Below are 4,070 nucleotides of genomic sequence, written 5' to 3' on the forward strand. Positions count from 1 at the left end.
AAGTAAAAGGATGGATTTCTTCTGCACAATTTAAAAATCTTCTTAAGATTGTAAAGCAAGGAAGGAACAATGCAAACCTGAGGGAATAAAGACACAACGCAGGCCATGTCAGGGCTACTACAGACAGTTCAAGCAGGGATTCAACAGTCAGACATCAAGGTGGCTGTGAGTGTTGTTTGTGACAATAAAGTTTATCAGGTAAGAAAATGTCTGCTGGGATCCTCAGATCACATTGAATCAATAATCTCTCTGTCCAAACTGTCCTCCTGAATATTTATTCACAATAATTAACAACAGCATGGATTTGTGTTTCTTTTTCTCCCTGCCTGAACCAAATGGAGAGACCACTTGACTACAGCCGCCATATTACGTTATCAGTATTTGAACTTCCATCCACTATATATGTAGCATTAGTATGAAGTGATGGCATGTCATTAACAATACATTGACTGATTATGCGGAGGAAAGTCAGACTTCCAAATATGTAGTATTGTGGTGATGCAGTTGTTTAGAGAAATGGGAATGTTGTCATATTTGGACATCTGAAAAAAAAAAAACTGGACTGTAAAAAAACCACTTCCACTGGTGTGTGCAGCCCACTGCTCTCTGAAAAAACGGAACGGGTTAAAACGCAGGCGACAAATTTCTCCACTAAGGAGGACTAAAATAAACAATCTAATTTTGACAAATCTGAGATTTAGGTTGCCCAGCATAACATTTTAAATCATTGCTACTTTTAAGTTACAAAAACGTAGAAATCAAAGTTTGGCAAACTCAAAAGCAAAACTTAAGTGGTTAAGCCGAAATCCTAAACTTTAAAGTGGCTTGAAGTGTGTTACCTTAGAATTTTGAGTTCTGTCAACTTTTCTTTTTTGACAGTGTGGTCAGAACGGAAGGAGAAACTATGTATATCTGAATGCTGCTAGAATTGTATTGTTTTAGGCGTGGTGCTGGTGGTCTAGGGTTAAGCGCTAGACCAATGTATAGAGGCTACAGTCCTCGAAGCTGCCGTCCTGGGTTCGAGTCCTGAACCCAGAGACTTTTGCCAAATGTCTTCCCCCTATTTCCTGTTTAGTGTTGGAAAAAATGAAAAATAAAGGCTTCTAGTGCCGCAAAAAAAATATATAAAAGATATTTTTTTTGTTTTGAATCAGTTTTATTACAAGCACTCTTTACCCACTGTAATGAATTACAGGCAGACTGGGCTTGCCAGTGACTACTTTTAAATCACCCTGTAGGGTGCCAGTTTGCTCAGTCTCCAAGGTACTGCTCTCAGACAACATTTCTCCTGACTTCCTCCTCTTCCATAGATAAATCACCGTGTGAATCTTCACTTTATGAATCCGCACTTGAGCTGCAGACTTTGCTTTCACTAGTTTTGTCTTAGGTGGACATTGTGTCATGTGTTGATTCTTGAGTGCTGCATTCTGTCCATAATCTTTGGCAACTTTCAGCTGCCTTCTGTGCCATTTTTTCAGGCTTTATAGATATTATAGATATTTCTTAATTTCATAGGTGAAAATGTATATAAATATGGTCAGTTACGAGCCTGAACACAACTGAAGAGAGAAAAGTTGTAAAAATAGTGAAACATGCATTTTTCTTCAGTATGGTTTGAATAGTCCATTTAGTCAAATAATTTTGCTTTTGTAATCCCTCTTTCTGTCTTGGAACAAGTAAAATATAATCAAACATTCCAGATAGAAATGTTTTTCTTTCCTATGGGATTTTATTACAGCTAGCAAAATATTAAAATGTAGTGGTGTAAAAGGAAAAATATCACATTTTAAGTGAACTTTGTTTTAAAAATATGTACACTGTGTTACATTTTATCAGGCTCAGACTCTGCAAACACTTTACATGTTTCATTTTCACTCTCTTGAAAACTGATGGGTTGCATGGTGGAATAGTTGTTAGCACTGTTGCCTCACAGCAAGAAGGTTGTGGGTTTGAATCTCAGCTTGGGCTTTGTAGAGTTTTCATGTTCTTTGTGCATGAGTGTATTCTCTTCAGGTACTCTGGTTTCCTCCCACAGACAAAAAAAATATAGTTAATTGGTCTCTCTAAATTGCCCTTAGACAGTGCACACACACATGGTTATCTGTTGCCCTGTGGTGGACTGGTGACCTGTCCTGTCCAGGGTGAACCCTGACCCTTGCCCAAAGACTGCTGGAGATAGGCACCAACCCCCTGTGAACCTGCAAAGATAAAGTAAGGTTGATGAATGGAATTAGATTTTTAATTTGCTGATAAATAAGTCAGTAATCAAGGTTTTTGAAGCATAAATTACATTTCCATGTTTAAGAAACAATGTATACAGCCAGCAAGCTGATAAAGCTTTCTATAGCCACTGTTGAGTGGTTAGTTAATTTCTCCAAGTTTACTGTTTAAACTGAGAGTGTAGGTCATGTGGAAGGTTTCTGTGTTCAGTAGCTTTCTTCTTGTAAGCAGAAAAATGTAATGTTAGACTCATCTGTGTGCTTAAAACAAGGCATCTGTCGCGTTCTGATGTTTGGAGTGACCAAAGCACAGACAAGAGCTAGGCAGTACCATGTTTAAAGGAGTATTCTTACTTTATTTAAAGAATAATCCAAAGGTTCTCCAACGTAGCAAGAACGTAGTAAAATCACTGCGGATACAAGAAATCCAAAAACTTACAAAGTTGATACTGCAGGAACATAGTAGGCAAAGTACATAGACGAAGGTAGGTGAACGGAGATATGAACGGGGATTCGAACGGAAGGAACCAGCGAGGAACAAACAAGAACAGAGAGCTTATGAACAGAGGGAAGTGGAGTATGGACCAATGAGAATGAGAGATAGGAAATCAGGGGAGATTAAATTCAGGTGTGGACCAGGCTGTAGAGAACTGAGGGAAAGTGAATAGTTGCTAAGGTGACAAGGCTAGAAACAAAACGAAACACGAGAGCTAAACCATAACATAAATCCAAAGGGGAAAACATGAGGGAAGCTAGACAGTAACATAACCAAAGGAACCTGACTACAAAAACAAAACTATAAATAACAAAACTCAGGGAAAACAGATCAAGCAAAACTATGGATGAAGATAATAAACCATAAGAAACATAAGAACCTAGAATAGTCATTAACTAAAGCAAACTGAGTGACATTTTCGATATAGCATGGACCCACATACAGAGAACACTCAGAGGAAACAAGCTGAAAGTGTAACAGTGTTTATTTACAGTAGGTGAACACAGGGACATGAATGGGTAAATTCGCCAACTGAAAGAGAGGGGAAGATAAGTGGTGAAACAGGGAACGGTGTTAACGAAAACGATACTTGTAAACAAGAAAGTGTCTTACTAAGTAAATGCCGTCAGGTCGCCAGGGGTAGAGGGAGTCAGAACTTGGGTGTCCAGATGCTTCAGTACGAGCTGGGAAGTGAATACTGGTGAGTTCATGAGAGAGTTGAATGTTCAGGTACTTGCGTTGGAGGGTGGACAGGGTACGCCTCTGCCTTGGTTCAGGAGTCGGGAATTTCCAGGGAGCTGCCAGCTTAATCCAAAACACAAAATCCAGAACGTAATCCACAAAACGTAGGTAAACTTGAGCGTCCAGGAAATCACTGGAGCCAAAGACAAAGCTCAACGAAGATAAACAAGGTTCAGGTTTCAGCCACTGAAGGCAAACACTCTGGCATCGAAGTACTGGCAGCCTCCTGCTTAAATACTCCTCAAGGCAATCAGCAGATCAGTCGCACCTGTCACCCCGTGCACCTGAGAAACTCTGGAAACATCTGAAAGCTAAAAACAAAGTGAACACAAACACACACACACACACAAAAACCCAGAACCCTGAGACTGAGAAACTAAAGGGAATAGAAGAAACACCAAAACCTAATAATTAACAAAAAACCCATAAAGGAACCCTGACTGTAAATAAACAAAACCTAAACCACAGAAAGGGAACCAGGACGAGGAGGAACAGAGAAAATAAACTAAGAGTAGTATTTTATTTAGTAGCTAGGCTATTCTCTTTTTTTTTTTTTATCTTGCATCCCTTTTCACATATCCCTGTCATGTTAGATACAGTGCCCTCTACAATTA

At 39.2% G+C, this 4,070-nt stretch overlaps 1 long non-coding RNA gene across 1 annotated transcript; it reads right to left on the minus strand.

The window, feature by feature from the left end:
* Nucleotides 1–2,550: 2,550 nt before the first annotated feature.
* Nucleotides 2,551–3,777, minus strand: LOC124883384. The gene is made up of 2 exons (XR_007042191.1): nt 3,328–3,777; nt 2,551–3,246 (listed from the first exon to the last, which is right to left on the minus strand). It is a non-coding gene; the product is annotated as an uncharacterized LOC124883384 (long non-coding RNA).
* Nucleotides 3,778–4,070: the final 293 nt, after the last annotated feature.

The sequence above is a fragment of the Girardinichthys multiradiatus genome, chromosome 17 (genome assembly GCF_021462225.1).
Source record: "Girardinichthys multiradiatus isolate DD_20200921_A chromosome 17, DD_fGirMul_XY1, whole genome shotgun sequence".
In the NCBI taxonomy this organism is placed as follows: Eukaryota; Metazoa; Chordata; class Actinopteri; order Cyprinodontiformes; family Goodeidae; genus Girardinichthys; species Girardinichthys multiradiatus.